The following is an 18,933-nucleotide window of genomic DNA, read 5'->3' on the forward strand; positions in this document are numbered from 1 at the left end:
AGAGTGAAGAGGGCATGGCCTGGGTGGTGGGATCTTTGAGGAAAGAGGCTGCTTTTTTAAGACACTTCCTCATGTAGATGTCTTTGATGGAGTGAGGTCTGATGCCTGTGATGTCACAGGCTGAGTTAACAACCCACTGGAGTTTATTCTTGTCCTGCGAGTTGGTGCCTCAATACTAGGCAGTGATGCAACCAGCCAGAATGCTCTCCACAGTACACCTGCGGAAGTTTTCGAAGACATACCAAACCTCCTCTACTAGAGACCCTTCTTTGTGATTGCACCAACATGGAGGCTCCAGGACAGATCCTCGGAGATCACAAGCCATACTTCGAGAATCAAGGCCCTGTCGGTAGCCAGGTATGATTAAGATTCAGTATGGGCCAAGGAGTTATGGCAGCAGGTCACATCCTTATTAACAGAAAATACTTAAATATGGAAGGGCACAATGGAATTTGTTGCAGTGCAAACAGCAGATCTGCAAGTGGACAGTTGGTCTGTACAGGAGAGCCTTTTGAGGAAAGCTTTAGACATCATTGACCAACACTTTCAACCAGAAGTTGGATATAATTTTGTTGCTTTAATTACTGTTCAATATCATTTTCCAAAGAATTAATGCATGTTTCACCAGAAATGCAATGTCATTATATTATAACTTTGTTTCAGTTATATATGCAATATTACATAACGCTAATGAGTATTTTACAGATCCTACAGTTGCAGATCTTATGAGTACTAACTTACAAAACAGGAAAGTTTGTTCTCTTCAGCGTGTAAAGTTGGAAACAACTTCTTCACAGTGATAAGACAATGCAAAATTTCAGTGCAAGAAACCTTTAACTCACAGTGTGGATGATATTCTTCCATTTGGGAATTATTAGCGTTGATCTTGGTATAATCAACCTACATTGTTTCCAGTGACAGTTTGATCGCAAACAAGTCAGAAGAAAACCTGGGAAATACTGATCTAAACATCAGGAGGAATGCAAGATGACATTTCCTTTCACATTAACATCCTCAGAAACACGATACCATAAGACAGTTTTGCATCTGGATAGAGAGAAATCCTGAGACCTTTTCCATTCCATGGCCATGGATGCCTTCCAGGAGCTTGGGAACTAGTGTGTGAAATACTTGCTAACCAGCAACACATTGATGAATTAAGATGCTGTAACTAAGTTGTGTCTTATTAGGTTCAGGCAGTATATGAAATCTTCAGATTTATAATGACTTACAAAACTTAGGTGTCTGTGTAATATCCATTACATAAGCCATGAAATATTTCCTTGAAAATCCACATACTGCACCTGTATATAAAATTCCAATATCCACTGCAGGTAACCAAGGCCCACTGTGCAACAAATAAACAACAATATACCTAAAAACTTTCCAGAACCCCTTCAGTCACATAAGAGAACAGCAGAATTCTTCATGACTTAACTGTTTTAGATAAAGGTAAAGAGAAGAGAAATGAAATATCAGTCATAACAAAAAAAATCATTAATAACTCACATGTCAAAAGCTCACAACCAGAATTAAAAGTATAGGTAATCCATAGTTCTATGTAAAAAAAAATATCTGTATGCTGGTTTCTCGACAAATTTTCCTGAAGATCCTTAAAAATAGTTTCCAATAACAAATTTGGAAACATGTTTGATGATTTCTATCTCTGACTGCTTTAAATTGATGACATGTGCCAAAATATTTAATGACACACATTTCCTTCAAAATCTGATGGGAGTTGTATTAGAATTCCTCAGTGTTGTATGTGTTAAAAGCACGGCAAAGTGGGACATATGTGAAGCATGTTCGTCACTTAAATTCTTGTGTATTTTTGGACAAGTTTAGTTTCCATTTCTGATGCTTGAATATGTTCTCATGGGAGCAGGAATCTGATAAAGCAGGTGAGATTTCTGGTATGAATTTGCGTGAGTAACTATTCCAATTTTTGTTGTCTTTTCTGCTTGGGGAGATTGGGATTGCTGAATGTTGAAGGTGTTTTTCATTGCCTAATCATTCAAAACCTCAAAGGAGACTCAATCCCAAAGCTTCTCCTTAATCGTCAGAGGGAATCGAAATGTTTCAGGACGTTTCTCAGTGCTACTCTTTAACAACTGTAGGAGTTCCGTGGGAATTAAGAAGCCCTTTCTTTTTCAACAGTTTGTGAAAGTCTTGTTGAGACAGTGCCTGTTGGTGATATTGTTTGCTTTTTGAGGGAAGATTTATTGACAGTTGGATGATGTGGCTTTGCCTGGATGTAGCTGATTCATTCCTGGATATTGCTTATAATAAACAGAAGGAAGTCACTTCAATCCATCAGATGCTTGTCTGCTCGCAATAAAGAAATCCCATTATTCTATATACTCTGTAACTCTCTCAAACATGGCCAAAAACTTCTCCTTAGATTCATTTCGTGGGAGAAATCCAGACCACACAGAGGAAAACTCACATGGTCATGGAGAGAGAGTGCGAACTCCCACAGACAGCACTGGAGGTTCCAGGAGCTCTGATGCCAGAGCACCACACTACCCTGTCCTATTGCTGGACACTCTCTTATCACAAAGAGTGAACTGTGTTACAGCAGTTGTCTGAGCATAAGGAGCAGAGTGAAGTATTGCAACATGGTTCTTGTTTCAATAGATTTCCCTGCGTGCTTAAACCAAACATAATACTTTTGAAGAATTAAACTCTCAGGGGGCGTGGCAAGATGGTGTAGAAGAAAGTTGTGTATTCCACCTTTCCCCAGCTGGATCACTAAATACCCGGTTTTTAAAAAGCATAAAAGTTGTTAAAAATAATAATAATTTACAGATGTTTAAATAACAGTGATTTATGATGGCATCTAATGTGAAAAAATTTAAACCTCAACTTCAGAAAAAATTATCATACAAAAGTGCGGAAGAATTGAGGCCTACCTGCATAGCTGAATCTATGGAATCGTCATTGGGAGTCTCCAAGCCTCAGAGGACAACAGCCCATTCGAGTTTGACTCCAGCGCCAATCCTGCTTCCGCAAGATGGTGCCGACACCTTGGTGAGCTCGGCCATTGCCGACCCGCATTCACATGAAGCCGTGCACGCGGGCGGCATGGCTGACAAGGGGACCTGTGAACCCATGACCTTGCTGGGCAGCCCAGGGGCGTGCAGTGTTGCATCGGAGGACGCTCCTGCGTGTCCAGTGGCTTTGCTTGGCTTGCATGGGGCATCCCGGGTCCGAGAATTGCTGGACAAAGTATGGGCTGTGAGGGAGCCCAAACGCCGGCGTCCCAAAGAGGTTGGGGTGCCGGCGTCAGGTGTCCCGACCCACAGCAATTCAGCTAAAGGACCTACGATGACTGAGGAAGAAGAATATGACCAGGAGGAGGAGTTTGTAGTTAAAGGATGTAGATCTCAAAAAGTGGAGGTGGAATCTGGAATGGACTCAATGTTTACTGTTTTGGAAGGGATTGCTTGTCAAATGCGCAATATGTCAAAACAAATATCAACTCAGGTGAATCAAGGATTTATGGAGATGAAAATAACAATGAATACCCTATGTGATGAAAAGTCAACTGTGATTTAATCTTAACTAAGATTTAATAAAGAAGATTGATTCGTTGTAAAATCAAAGCCGAAGGAATAATGTGAAAATAGTTGGTCTTCCAGAGGACATTGAAGGTGCCGATCCTATAAAAATGTTTAAGCATTGGATCCCAGAGATGCTGGGTAAAGAGCTTTTTCCTGAAAGCTTGGAATTGGATAGGGCTCACAGAGCTCTGAGAAGAAAACCACTTCGAGGACAAACACCGAGATCAGTCTTGGTTTGTTGGATAAAATACCAAGATAGAGAAATGATTTTACATATGGCAGTACAGAAAGCATGGCAGAATCAGTCTCCATTAATGGTTCAAAATAACAAAGTGTTTTTTTATGCCGATTTGAGCCAAGAGGCTATTAGAAGATGATGAGAATTGAATACGGCCAAAGATGTTTTGTGGCGAAAAGGCTACAAGTTTGCTTTTCATTATCCTGCAATTTTGAAGGTTTTTAATGGAAATTTTCAATCTCAATTCTTTGAGAATGATCATGATGCTTTGGTTTTTGCTAATTCTTTACCGGAATTGCAAAGAAATGGGTGTTCTCCTCTGTTGTCTCCTAAGAGGAGGGTAAATGGAAATGGAAATGGACATGGGTATGGAAAGAATGGAAAGTATGGAAGGAATGGAAGGAAAGAAGAGTTGACACAAAGTCTTGATGCTGAAATGCGGAGCAGCCATTGGGCTTGGAATCATTGGACTGAATATATAGACTATATTTTATTGTGTTTAATTAAATAATAAATATGTGCCTGGCTGGGGGTGGGAGGGTGGACGACACTGAAAACTTTGACAGTCATCTGCTGCTGGTGGGTTTACCACACCCAGATTTTTAGGGTATTACTACCTTTGGGTGGGTTTTTTTTAATTAAAAAAAAAATTTTGAGGGTTTTTTTTGAAGAATTATAGAGGCGAGCATTATTTTATAGTGTGTAAATATATTAGTAGTTAAAAAATGTCTAAATTGAATTTTGCCACTTTTAATGTTCAGGGATTAAATACGCTAATTAAGAGAAAGAGAATAATGGCTTATATTAAAAAAAATGAAAATTAATATTGCTTTTTTACAAGAAACACATTTGACTGAAAAAAAAACCATTTGAGATTGGGTGGGTCATGTTTTTTCTTCTTTTAATTCTAAGGCAAGAGGAGTTGCGATTTTAATTCATAAAAATTTACCATTTGAATTGGAATCATCGGAGAGGTATGTTGGCAGAATATTAAGAGTGTACTGTAAAATTTTTGCTGAATCGTGGACTTTGCTGAATCTTTATGCCCCTAATATAGATGATGAGCAGTTTATTTCAGAAGCTTTTCTATTGTTAACTCAAGCTAATGAAAATGTCTTAGTTGGTGGTGATTTTAATTGTGTTCTGGACCCTTTATTGGACAGAAATCCAAAAAGTATAAGGAAATCAAAGATGACAACACAAATTAATGTGTTAATGAAAGATTTAAATGTGGTGGATATTTGGAGAAAAGTTAATCCTACAGAGAAAGATTTTTCTTTTTATTCTTCACGGCATGATTTGTTTTCTAGAATTAATTTATTTTTAGTATCAGCGCATTTACAAGGTAGAGTATTAAGAGCTGAATATAAAAGTAGAGTTATATCAGATCATTCATTATTACTTTTTTCTTGTGAAAGTTCGGAGGTAGTACATCCGTCGTTTAGATGGAGGTTTAACGCAATGCTATTGAAAAAACCAGAGTTTGTTACTTTTGTTAAAGAGCATATCTTTTTATTTTTGACCGAGAATGCTAATTCTGTGGATAGTCATTTTGTAATATGGGATGCTTTAAAAGCTTATTTGAGGGTGCAGATTATTAGTTATTCTATGAAAGTTAAGAAACAATAAATGGCAGAAAGTTTAGAGTTAGAAAATAAGATTGCTGGGTTAGAGAAAGATTTTCAGAAAGATGTAACAAGATTTAAAAAGGCACATTAGCAAGGCTGAAATTACATTATAATACTTTACAAACTTATCAGTTTGAGCACTTAATTAATTGATCTAAACAACATTATTATGAGTTGGGGAAAGAGCTCATAAGGTACCTACTTTGCAATTGAAAGCTGAACAGACATCTCAGATTATTAATGCTGTTAAGAAGAATTCAAAAGTTACTTATAAACCTCAGGAAATTAATGACCAGTTTTATTTATTTTATTTGAAATTATATACTTCTGAGGGGAAACAGGATAATGGTTCTATCGACTCTTACTTATCTAAATTAAAGTTACTTGTATTAGATGGAAATGATGTTCAGGAATTGAAATCTCCATTTACAGATTTTGAAATTAAGGAAGCTATTCAGGAAATGCCTAATGGAAAGTCCCCAGGGGATGATGGATTCCCTGTGGAATTTTATAAACTTTTTTATTATGATTTCTCTAATGTATTTGGAGAAGTGTTGAATCAAGTTACTGAAGATCAGAAGTTACCAGAATCATGTTCAAGTGCTTTAATAACTGCCATTCCAAAAAAAGATAGAGCTCCATTAAAAGTGTCTACATATAGACCTATTTCTTTATTAAATGTAGATTATAAAATTATAGTGAAAGTATTAGCTAATAGACTTGTTAAATATTTACTCAAATTGATACATACTGATCAAACAGGTTTCATTAAGAATAGAAATGTATCAGATAATATATTTCGATTAATTACTTTAGTCAACACATATTGAAAGCAACCTAATCATCCTATGGTGGTTTTATTTAAAGCAACCTAATCATCCTATGGTGGTTGCATTAGATGCAGAAAAGGCTTCTGATAGGGTTGAGTGGGATTTTTTATTTAAAGTGTTAGAGAAATTTAAATTTGGCCCTTTTTTATTGGTTGGGTTAAGGCTTTATATATGAACCAGGTTGCTAGGGTGGTGACAAATGGACAGATTTCTTTACCATTTAAATTGACTCGTTCAACTTGACAGAGTTGCCCGTTGTCACCAGCCTTATTTGCGTTGGTTATTAAACCGTTAGCTCAGGCTATTAGACAAAATGAAGAAATGAGAGGGATGAGCGTTAAGAATGAGGAATATAAAATTAACTTATTTGACAGAACCGGAATGGTCATTGAAACAATTGCAAGAGTGTCTGTTGAAATTTGGAGAATTATCGGGATATAAAGTTAATTGGGGTAAAAGTGAAATTTTACCAGTTGGAGCGGGAGATTATTCTGAATTTAAAACTATTACAAAATTAAGGTGGACAAGTAAAATTAAATATTTAGGTGTGTTTATGGATACTAATTATCAATCATTATATCAATTAAATTATGTACCTATATTAAGATGGATTAAAGCAGATTTTATTAAGTGGAAAGATCTTCCATTAACTTTGATTGGTCGGCTTAATTGTATTAAGTTGAATATTTTTCCTCGAATTCAATGTTTACTTTCTAAGGGCTTTTTTCAAGATTTGAATAAAGCAATGCGAGAGTTTTTATGGAAAGGTAAATCAGCACAAGTGGCATTGCATAGACTTACATGAAAGTATACATTGGGAGGACTACAAATACCACATTTTCAAAACTATTATGAAGCAGCCCAGTTGAAGTTTATTAGTAGATTGATGAATTTAGATCAGCCTCCTAACTGGGCTAAAGTTGAGATGGCATGTATTTTTAGGGTTGAGATACATGAAATTTATATTTCATTGGAATTTGATTTTGTTACAGCAATATGATATGCCGATATTGAAACATTTGTTAAAGATTTGGATTAAAAAAAACCAGGATGTTAGGTTTGAAAGATAAATTATCAATTTTAACCCCATTGTATAATAATCAGCTTATTCCTTTTTCAATGTTTAATAATCATTTAAAGATTTGGGATTCAAAAAGTATAAAGATTGTTTTGTAGAGGGGCAATTTCTTTCTTTTAATCAATTGAGAGAAAGATTTGATGTACCTGTAAATTCTTTCTTTGCATATTATCAACTTAGAGCTTTGATGAAAGATAATTATGGTAGAGAGATGATTTTACCTACTTTGTTGAGATTTGAATCTTTGGTTTCCTCTATACCGAAAAAGGGTTATATTTCAGTTATGTATAATTTGTTACAAGATAGTATGGATAAGACAGATTGGGAGAAATCTAAACTTAAATGGGAGAATGATTTTGTATTTATTTTTCCTGAAGATTATTGGGCGAATATGTGTCAGGCAATGTAATTAAATTGACTAATGTAACATATGGAATGGCTAATTATAATTTTTAATATCAATTATATTTGACCCCAGAAAAGCTAAAAAAAATATGGGTTTAGTAATTTGGAATCTTGTTTTAGATGTGGCTCATGTATTGGAACTTTTCTACATGCTGTTTGGACTTGTGTTAAAGTTCATTAATTTTGTCAAGGAATTAAAGTAATTTTGGAAAAATTATAATTTTATACTACTGTTAGATCCAATGATTTTTTTTGTTGGGAAATTTGTATTCATTAAGGGGAATGGGATTGGATAAAATTCAAATTGCTTTTGTATGTTTGGTGTTATCAGTAGTGTGTAAATGTGTTGCTAGTACTTGGAAAGATGATACTGAGATTAATATATCACATTGGCACAATGAATTGAAAGTATGTATTGTTATGGAAAAAATTACTTATAATTTACATGATAATTCTTCTTCTTTTGTTAGTAAGTGGTCTCCATATTTGAAATATATGCATTCAGATATACTTTGAAATGTTATTTACATTTACAATATTTTCTTTTTATATATAATCTATATTTTTTTGCTCCCCTTAAGGGAGTTGGCTGTAGGGGTGGGAGGGTGGGATGGATGTTAATGTAAAATCTTTTTTTTCCTTGATTATTTCTATACTGTATGTTATGTTTTTATTATCTTTTAAATTGTTTGAAAAAAAAGAATTAAACTCTCCCTTCTTTGGGAACGATTGGAGAATTCTGAATAGTGTTTTAACTAGTCTTGGCAGCGTTTTGTCTGGAGCCATCACAAAATTGTCCAGACGTTGTCACATTCTACCTACTAGACTGTTAAATGTTCATGTCTGACTGAAAGGAGAAGTGAACACTATGCAGTTAATATCATACCCTCCAGACTGCTCCTCTAATAAGATGGAAGACAAGAGTGGTCAGGAAAGACGTTTTTTTTTTAAACTCTATTCCTTGATGAAGACTGGAGCCCACCAGTTCTGTGTTCCTTCTCTACCATGACATAATTGTGATTTGTATCCCTCCCTCAAACTAGCCACCTGAATCCCTCTGTTTCTGTGGTGTTATTTGATGTAGAGAGAGTTAATGTTGGGTGGTGGTGGGATTGTGGGTCCCTTGGCAACCTATGTCTCCTCTGTTGGAGATGACAGCAGATGTCAGATCAACAGCACCTTGAAGAGGTTACAAAACAAGGGTCATCATTTAGCGAGTGTGGAATCTATGCATACGTTTGAGTCAGAGAAGGAAAAGCATTTGAAGAGAACAGTTTTAGCATGTGGATTGGACCATCACTAGTTTATCTGTGATCCATTCCCTGATTAATGTTAAGGTCCAGTAGTACCCATTTGTGTTTGAAATGAAGAGCCAACCTCTGAGACTCTCCTTGAACACACAGCCTCGATCTCCAAGCACAGAAGCTAATGATGGGGGAAGTGTAATGAGCACTTTGATGGAGCAGGATTTAAAAAATAGATCGTGGTGGCAAAGTCAGCTTTATTGGGTTTGTTTGAAGGGGCAGCAATCAAAAATCAGCTGGAGAAATGTTCAGAGAACTGTTTTGTGAAGGTTTGGCATTAACCCTCAACCAAGGGGAGAGAAGCTTGTTGGTCACCTGTCCATGCGATATTGTATAATGACATTGTTCATGCTGTTCACTTCCTGCAACCTCTATCCCTCATCTGCTGCATGTGCTCAGAATAGCTGAGGCTGATACTCTGACCATAGTCTCCTGACAGACAGTTCGGGCACAGTGCTCTGGAACCGAAGGTTAATCCTGCTGCTTGGCCTGCTGTTGTATGTGATGCCAAATGCACCTGAATATTTAGTGGAGAGCAGTACTCTTTGTCTAACCCACTCGACTTCAAGGAACTGAAAATGCACAGTCCTTTCAAATTCAAGTCCTCCTCCCTCTTTTCTGGGCCAGGGCATTTTGTTGGGAAGAGCAAACCTCACATGTAAACAATTAATGAGGCCCTCAAAAATATCTCCAGTCCAGCCAGCAGTTTTAGCCAGTTCAGCTCACTGGAGTGAGTTAAGCCACTCTGAATATATGAGATGGAAATATAAATTCATGTATCTCAACCCTAAAAATATACACCATCTCCACTTTACCCTCCAGTTTTTGAGAAATGGATTAAATTGGAGCATTTTGAGTAACTCTTTGTGCGGGTACGCAATTTCAAATAATGATTTTCAGCACGCGTGACATTATTCGCATCATGTAACATCACTGACTCACATCACATGACATTCAGTTCATGAAATGTTTACATTTTTATTCACTTGACTGGACAATATTCACAATGCAACTGACAACATTCACTTTCAAGTAACTCACAATATGTAATACATATCTCACATCGTTCAGTCTTCATTCATGAGACACAATCAACATTCATATTCTTACTTGGTTTCAGTCATATCAAACCCTTCAAAACTTATGCCAGACACAGATGATTCACATTGCATGACATCATTCTTCCCATTTGCTGCTATGAAGAGTTATCCAACACCAGTGCCAAATACTCCATAGACATGGTTTATAACATTGATATGATATAAACTACTTGCACAAACAGTGCATACTATAAATTTATTTTCATATCTATTTTAACCTTAATGTTTTTCATCAAGAATACATTTGTAAGGTTTAGAACTATTATGAAATGTTTTTAATCTGGTAATTTAATGTTAAGCCTGGTCTACTCCTCTTTTTGTCTTAATATCTGCAATTTTATGAAGAAATAAATTCTCTTTCAACTGATTTATTCCACCTAATTTTGCATTTTATTAAATGAAAATTGTTTTCTTGTCTTCAGAGCTTCATTTAAAATAGTTTTCCATATTCATATATCATCAGTTAACACTGGGGAAGCTACTCAGGTGACAGGATTTCAATGGCTTCCTGTTAGTGTTGGGGAGGAAGGCTTTCTGCCCTGTGACACTCCCCTATCACCAACCCCATTCCCAGACTCCGGCCTCAGACTTACCTGATTTTGTGGTCCCACGATAGCAGTGCCTGAAGGCAAACCCTCGTGTCTGAGGCCTGTGCAGTAGCCCATAATACTTCTGGGCTTCTGAATCTTGCTATTGTTGTTTGTTGCCTTCGTGAAGACGTGTGTTATCTGCTGCACAGAGAAGAGCACCTTTCAATTTCTCAGCCATTCATTGCCAACTAACTCTCTGGTGTGTATTCCACAGGAGAGAGTAGAATAAGAGTTTAAAGGTCCATTTCCTAAAGGCCTTTGCTCATCCATGGTTCTCAGTGTGTTCCTGACCATGAAATGACTCATGATGACATGATTGGATAAGTTGGAGGTCACCAAATTCTCTCCGACGAATTTAATTTATTAATTTAATTTTTACAGACCATTCCGGTCCATAATTCCGCACCACCCAAATGAACCCAATTAATGCCCTAACCCTGTGCAACTTTGGAATGTAGGAGGAAGCCAGAACACCCGGAAGAAACCCATGCTGATATGGGGAGAACGTGAAAACTCCTTACAGACAGCACTGGATTCAAACCCCTGGTCACTGGTGCTGTAATAATGCAAAAAAAAATTCTCTTTCAGGACACATTCACTCATTCTACTGTGATGAGATAAACTGTAGGGAAAGTAAAAGATAACAAACTATCTCTCATGGTGTTCTACATCAATGATGCAGATGAATTTCTAGCTTTAATTTCATCTAGTTAGTTATTTTAATAATTAATGCTCAGTTTTAAAATTGCATTTGAAATTCTAGAAAATCGGTGTTCTTTTCTATTTCCTTCGTTCCCCAAAGGTCGATTAGCAGGCAAATTAAAGTTTGGTTTGGAGACCTGCTTCTGGTTGATTGAATAAAGGAAGATGAGGCCCAGTCAATTGTACATGATAGAACTGACAAAGAAATGACTTTCCTTTGTCAGTGAGGGACCCGTGTATGAAATCACATTGATCGGGTTCTGGTAAGCATCTCCCTTAGAATGACACTACCTATGTCAGGTTCCTATTGCTAGCCTGGAATTTACTCAAGCAGGTCAACAAGCCTGCTTCCATGAGTACTGAACCACCTGTGTGCTAGTGGAAATTCTGAGAGTGCCATTGAGGCTTGCGGAGGTCAATGAGCAAGATCTGAAACCTGGCCCAAAACTAAGATTACCCAGCAGTGATGATGACTGCCCTCTTGTATGCTTCAGAAACTTGGAATACCTACTGCGAGCTGCTGGAAAGGTACCACTGCAAAACTTTCCAAATCCATTTGGTAGGGTAAACAAACTTGCCCCAGGCCAATGTCCCATGAACAAAAGGTCCAGTGAATGGAAGCTCCAATAGTTCCAGCTGGTACTGTTTGTTGGTTGATGTGCGGGTCACATTGTTCACACATCTAACGACAAACTCCTGAAACAGACATTCTACTCCAAGCTCCGTCGTGGGGACAGAGGAAAGGCTCAAAAAATGTTACCAAACCTTCTTGGCATCTTCATCAAAACTTAGAAACACCTGGCCCACCTCAAATAAAAATATAGAACAAGGATGGAGCTGAGAACCTCACGACCTTTGTTGGCAGTGCACCATCAATGCGCCTCTTGAGGTAATGCCTGCGGATTCTATATTCACCTCATCAGCCACCTTAGAGCCTTAGTGGAAGCTAGTCCCCCTGGTCACTTTTGAATGATGGGGCTGACACTGGATGCTATAGAACGATTTCATGTCCTTTGGATGTTCATCAGATGCGAACCAAACAAACTATTTTGCAATTCATGTAATGTTACTGATTTTTGATTCCGTTCGCTTTGTCATTGAAGTTGTATTGTGCAGCGCATGGATTCAGCTTATTGCCCTTTATTCATTTAAACTTATTTTACTTCCTTTAGCCGCCTTCCTTCTAATTTATTTCCCATCACTGAGACTGTGGCCAACTTCAAAAATGGGTCTGTCTGTCCAATCACCCTGTTGAGGAACTCATGAAATTTGATGAAGAGCTGTGTCCACGGATATACTATAGAACAGGGGCACTTACAGATGCTGAAATCCAAAGGAATGCACTAGGCAGGAGCTCAGCTGTCCAATGAAAAGCCTCTGAAGACGCAAATTTGCACAGTGGTTTTCTTGGGAGAGCCGACAGCAATCATTAAAGCTTGCCAATTTGCACACCTGTATTTGAAGGGCCTGGAATTGTTGCTGAGGTTTTTATTTCAATCTGTGCATTCGAAATGCAATTCACCACAAAAATATTATTTTTTAATATTAGGTGACACTGTGATTTTGTTGCCTTCTATCGACCAGATCCGGTATTTTTATTTTAAAAATCACACATTAATTTAAAAGAAGAACACTGCATCTTCAGAGGGCACTGAATATCAAACTCTCCCTTAAAGGGAGAGAGGGCAATTTGCAGCAAATGTGGAGCAGAAAGAAGGAGGGGAGTTTGGATCCTGAGAGCCTGAAAGAAGGAAAGGGGCTTGAAACGCAAGCAGACACAAAAGGAACATGGGAACGTATTCTTCAAGTGGATCGGAAAGGGTGAGTGCAGCTGGGAGTGAATGCGGGCCTGAAAGGGGGAGAGCAGCATGGATCTAAAGTGGATTAGAGAGGGTGATAGATCCAAGATAGTGTGAACCAATAAAGAAATAGACATGACCCCAGCTTGGAGAACCTGACCGAAGAATGCACCACTCAGGATGAGCGGGGAGTTTGTTAGTGGATGGGCACTTAGTGAAAAGTTCGGGCACCAGGCCACACAAAGCAGAACTAGCTTGACCCCCGCAGCATGGAGCTCATGCAGAACATAGAAATCTGCAGCACAATGCAGGCCCTTCAGCCCACAGTGTTGTGCTGACCTAATAACCTATTTAAACAACATAGAAAGTAAGAAGGTGTCACCGGGCTGCATCGACTGAAATGCGCAGAGCTTACATCCTTGCTGCTCCTCCAATGACTGCAACATTCATCTGACAGCAGTGGTCACAACAGTTGCCTGCTGAATTGCTGCACAGCAGAGTTACTTAGCCAGCATCTGAAGATTGTTTCTGTCCCCATTCACCATTTGGACTTTGATCCGTCACTTCCAGTAGTACTTCAACGCGTCATTGTGGGGGTGGGATCCCCCTTAAATTGTCGGGTTGGCGATTTAATCGGTTGATCCCCCAAAGCTTAAAAGGTGCTGGAGCACCTTTGCCCCACTAATTGCTCCTGGGTCCCAGGAGGGCTACCCAGGTGCAGCAGCTTAAAAGTGCCTAATGTTAATGCCATCTGGCTCGAGGTGCCCAGATGGAAAATAAAAAGTTGTTCCTCCAATCTGCAGGTGGTCACATGGTGACAGTACATAAGGCCACAGACAGACATAAGAGTCTGTGAGTGTGTCCTGGAATTGAAATGGTTGGCTACTGGCAGGTCCCTGTGGTTGCTGAGTGAAACAATCTCCCAGTCTGCGACCAGTCTCTCCATTGTAGAGAATGCCACAAAGGGTGCATCGGATGTACAAGTGGTGTTGCTCCACATGAAAGGCCTGTTTGAGGCCCCAGACCGTGGTGAGGGAGGAGGTGTGGGTGCAAGTATTGCACCTCCTGCGGGCACAGGAGAAGGTGTCAGGGGTAAGATGGGTGGGGAGGGATGAATGCATGAGGGAATTGCGGAGGGAGCAGTCTCTGTGGAAGGTTGAGAGGGAAAAATGTTTCTGGTAATAGGATCCTGTAGCAAGTGGATGGTGTGTTGGATGCGGAAGCTGGTGGGTGGTAGGTGAGGATGAGGGGGATTCTGTGTTTGTTGCATCTGGGGGCAGAGGGGGCCAGGACAAATGAGTGGGAAATGGAGGAGATGCTGGTGAGGGCTGAGTTGATAGAGGTGGAGGGGAAGCCACATTTGTGGAAGAAGGTGACATTTTGGAAGCTCTGGACTGGAAAACCTCATCTTGGAAACAGATGTGGCAAGGGTTATTAATGCAGTTAGACAGAATTTGACTATTACTTACAAACCTTGTGAGATTAATGATGAGTTTTATTCATTTTATAAGAAATTATATACTTCTGAGGAAAAACAGGAGAACGGTTCGATTGACTCTTTTTTATTGGTGTTGAAATTACTGGTACTCGGAGAAGAAGACATATTGGAGCTGGAGGCTCCTTTTACTGATTTGGAAATTAAATCGGCTATGTTGGAAATGCCGAGTGGAAAATCACCTGGTGATTATGGGTTTTCGGTTGAATTTTATAAGGTATTTTACGATGATTTATCTACAGTGTTTGGAGATGTGTTACGACAGATTAAGGAACATTATGATTTACCTGAATCATGCTCTAGTGCCTTCATTACTGTAATTCCTAAGAAAGATAGAGACCCATTAAAGGTGTCTTCAAATAGACCAATTTCTTTGTTGAATGTAGACTATAAAATAATAGCTAAAGTATTAGCGAATCGATTGACTAAATTTTTACCTAAGTTGATATATGTTGATCAAACAGGTTTTATAAAGAATAGGTATGCTTCAGATAATATTCTTTGAGTAATTAGTTTGATTAATAAACATCGACAGTGTCCCGACCATCCGATGGTGATATCTCTTGATGCAGAAAAGGCTTTTGATAGAGTTGAGTGGAACTTTTTATTTAAAGTTTTAGAGAAATTTAACTTTGTTCCCTCTTTTATTGGTTGGATTAAAGCTTTATATAATAAACCAATAGCCAGGGTATTGACGAATGGTCAGATCTCGGAACCTTTTAGATTAACTCGTTCAACTCGACAAGGTTGCCCTTTGTCTCCAGCTTTGTTTGCATTAGTAATTGAACCTTTAGCACAGTTGATACGACAAAATACACAGATACAAGGTATGAAAGTTTTAGATGAGGAGTATAAAATTAATTTATTTGCTGATGATGTTCTGGTGTATTTAATAAACCCAGCTCAGTCACTTTTACACTTTTAACACAATATGGATCTTTGTTTGGATATAAAGTTAACTGGGAAAAAAGTGAAATTTTACCGATAGGTGAAGGAGATTATTCAGTTTATAAGAATATTATTAATTTGAAGTGGACTGATCGAATTAAATATTTGGGTATAAATGTGGATTTTGATTATCAATCTTTATATAAATTAACTTATGTACCGTTAATGAAAAAGATTAAGGCTGATTTGATTAAGTGGAAGGATCTTCCTATAAATTTAATTGGAAGAGTAAATACAATTAAAATGAATATTTTTCCATGTATACAATATTTGTTTCAATCAATTCCGTGGTTACTTAATAAGAATTTTTTTCGAGATTTAAATAAAATGGTTAGGGAATTTTTATGGAAGGGTAAATTTCCGAGAGTAGCTTTGAATAAGTTAATCTGGAAATATGCATTAGTGGGATTACGCTTACCACATTTTCAAAATTATTATGAGGCAGCTCAATTTTAATTTATTAGTTTATTAATGGACATGGAACCGTCCCCTAGTTGGTCTAAAATTGAGATGGCAAAAATTTCTGAATTTGAAACACATCAATTTTTGTTTCGGTGGAATTTAAATTTATAACAACAATATAATGTGCCTATACTAAAACATTTAATGAAGTTATGGATGAGGAAAAATAGAATTATAGGTTCTAAGAGTAAATTACTGACTTTAACACTGTTATAGAATAACCAACTTATTCCTTTTTCAATGTATAATCAATGCTTATTACATTGGAAATCTAAAGGTATAAAAAACTTGGGGGATTGTTTTAAAGAAGGTCAATTTTTATCATTTAATTAAATGAGGGAAGATTTTGGTATTAATGAGAATTCTTTATTTGTTTATTATCAACTTCGATCTCTAGTAAAACAAATATTTGGTAGAAACATGATTTTACCTGATTTGACTAAATTTGAATCTTTTCTTGTGATTGCACCAAAGAAAGGATACATTTCATTGATGTACCAAATATTACAGGGAAGTATGGAAAAAAAAGGATGGAATAGATCTAAGATTAAATGGGAAAAGGATATTAACTTTACTTTTTCTGAGGATGATTGGTTAGATATCTGTCATGATCGTGTTACTAGATTGATAAATGTTCATTATGCAATGGTTAATTACAATTTTTTACATCAATTGTATTTAACACCTGAAAAGTTTAAAAATATATGGTTTTAATGAATCAGATTCTTGTTTTAGGTGTGGTAATTTGGTTGGAACTTTTTTTCATGCTGTTTGTTTATGTGTTCATATACAATCTTTTTGGAAAGCAATTCAATTGTTTTTGGAACATTTGTATAAGATTAAAATACTTCTAGACCCCACAATATTTTTGTTGGGTAAGTTGAAGCCTTTGAAAGATTTGGGATTAGATAAATTTCAGATTGCTTTTGTATATTTAGCTTTATCAGTAGCAAAAAATGTATAGCAAGTACATGGAAAAATGCTAATGTGATTGATATTAATAAATGGCATAATGAGATGAAAACTTGTTTGGTAATGGAAAATATTACATATGTTTTACATGATAATTATTCTTTTTTTTCTTAATAAGTGGTCTTTATATTTAGAATATTTACATTTAGATTTACCTTGATTAGATTTTAGTAAATATGTTTCAGTTTTCTTTTCTCTTTCTTTGGCTCTCCTAAAGAGAGCTGGCTGAAAGGGGGAAGGGAGGTTTCTTTTCTTTTCTCTATTTTTTTACCTATAAAGAAATTTTTTTATCATTCATAATATGTATTTTTCTTATTGTATGTAATAACTTTGATGAATGAATAAATAAAGTTATTAAAAAAAAGAGATGGACCAAGTGAGTCTGAGATCAGAGTGGAAGTTGGACGTAAAATGGATGAAGTTGCAGGTGCATGAGGCAGCCCCGATGTAGTCATCGATATACCAGAGAAAGAGTTTGGTGGGGGGGGGTCTTGCCTGTGTAGGCTTTCAGCATGGATTGCTCCACAAAGCCCAGATGCAGGCAGGTGTAGCTGGGACACATGCAAGTACCCATGTCTACATTTTTGATTTGGAGGAAGTGAGATGAGTTCAGAAGAAGTTAGACTGAGGACAGGTTCTGTTAGGTGGAGGATGGTGGTGGTACAGGTTGACTGGTCGGGTCTTTGGTCCAGGAAGAAGCAAAGTGCTTTCAGACCTTCTGTATGGGGGGAATGGAGGTATAAAGTGATTGGACATCCATCATGAAGATGAAGCGGTCTGGTTTGGGGAATCTGAAGTTATTGAAGAGATGGAGGGCATGAGAGGTGTCATGGATGTAGGAGGGGAGAAACTGGACAAGGGGTGAAAGGATAGAGTCAAGGTAGGATGAAACTAGTTCGGTGGGGCAGGAGCAGGCAGAAACAATGGAACTACCTGGATGGTTGGGTTTGTGTATCTTGGGTGGGAGGTTGAGCAGGGGTGGGAAAGAATGAAGTTGGAAGCTGTGGAGGGGAGGTGACCAGAAGTGATGAGGTTGCAGATGGTTTTGGAGGAGACAGTGGCATGATGGGTGACAGTGAGGTCTTATTGGAGGGGTCGATAGAAGGATGTGTCTGAGGGATGCCGACTGGCCTCAGCAACATAGAGGTCAGTGCAGGAGACCAGAACTGCACCAGCCTTGTCTGGGGGTTTGATGGTGGGGCTGGATTTGTTGCAGAGAGAGTGGAGGGCAGAGCATTCTGAGTAGGTGAGGTTTGAAGACAAGTGGGAAGTGGTAAAGTTGAGACGGTTGATGTCTCGGCAGCAGTTGGAAATAAAAAAGGACTAGAGCAGGCAGCTGGCCAGGATGAGGTGTCCAGGAAGAGGAAGAAGGCTTGAAGCAGGAGAAAGGGTCTTGGGTGGGGGGGGGGGGTGGAGAGTCATGGAAGTGGGCCTGGAGGCAGAGGCGGATAAGAAGAGATCAGCATCGTGGCATGCACGAAGCTCATTTGGGTGTGGGTGGAGGGGGATGGAAGTGACATCTCTACTGAAGACTGAGCATTCCTCCTCAGAGAGGGGAAGGTCAGAGGGAATAGTAAAAACCAAGCAGGGGTTAGAGTAGGGATTGGTGTTGAGGAGGGTGTTGGTGAGGGGGAGGAGGAGGGATGAGGAGGTCCAGTGGTGGAGGGAGGAGGAAGGAGGTTGGTGGGGAGAGGAGGGATGGGGAGTTCAGGGGAGGCCAGGGGGGAGGTGGGCGGTGTGGGAGTTGGGGGAGGAAGAGGAGAGTAGGGGAGGTAGCATGAGAGGGGGGGGTGATGAGATCTGATGGTAGGGGAGAAGA

Source organism: Narcine bancroftii, chromosome 10, assembly GCF_036971445.1.
Source record: "Narcine bancroftii isolate sNarBan1 chromosome 10, sNarBan1.hap1, whole genome shotgun sequence".
Lineage (NCBI taxonomy): Eukaryota > Metazoa > Chordata > Chondrichthyes > Torpediniformes > Narcinidae > Narcine > Narcine bancroftii.